This window comes from Nerophis ophidion, linkage group LG13, assembly GCF_033978795.1.
Source record: "Nerophis ophidion isolate RoL-2023_Sa linkage group LG13, RoL_Noph_v1.0, whole genome shotgun sequence".
In the NCBI taxonomy this organism is placed as follows: Eukaryota; Metazoa; Chordata; class Actinopteri; order Syngnathiformes; family Syngnathidae; genus Nerophis; species Nerophis ophidion.
In genome coordinates, this window is record NC_084623.1 from 58,282,197 (window position 1) to 58,283,154 (window position 958).

The following is a 958-nucleotide window of genomic DNA, read 5'->3' on the forward strand; positions in this document are numbered from 1 at the left end:
GAAACCCGGAAATAGAAAGACGTACTTCTCTCGCTTTTGAATTAATCTTTGTTTGTGTCGCTGTTCGGGTTGGTTAATCGCGATCACGTGACACAATTTCTGAGTTTGCGCAGCTGAGACAATAGCGAAAGAGGAAATAAGACACAATTCCTACTTCTTTGTTGCTTAACAATATCATTCGGTTTATCCAATACAGGTTAAAATATTATAGTTACATATATGAGAAACTGTTACGATGTATTTTTTATTACATTAGTTTGATACAACTATTTTGTGAGTAAAACTGCATGTCATTTGTTTACAGCGTGTAGTGTGGGTGGTCATGTGACTGCCAGCCTCCGTCTGATTGGTGAGATGGGAGCCAACGTCACTAGTGCTTACATTTGATTGGTGGAACAAAGTCATGTGACATAATTCTCTGGAATGGGCCAAAACAATGTAATTACAATATTTTCAAGCAGTAATCGATATATTACATAAAATAAAAAAATGTAAATAAATGCAGCAATCGAAATGAAGAAAATATCTTTACTGTATGTATGTGTCTGTATATATTACTGTATGTATGTGTCTGTATATATATGTCTGTATATACTGTGTGTGCGTGCGTGCATGTGTGTGTGTGTATACAGATGTCTGTATATACAGTATGTTAGTGTATATATATATATATATATGTCGGTATATACTAAATGTGCGTGTGTGCGTGTGTGTGTGTGTGTATATATATATATATATATATATATATATATATATATATACGTGTATAAACAGTTTGTGTGTATATAAATGTGTATGTATTAGAGATGCGCGGATAGGCAATTATATCATCCGCATCCGCATCACTAAAGTCGTCATCCACCCGCCGTCCACCCGAACCAACATTTTATCAGGACCGTACCCGCCCGCCAACCGCCCGCTGAAATACATCAGAAGTTGTTTGCCTTTACCACTCACA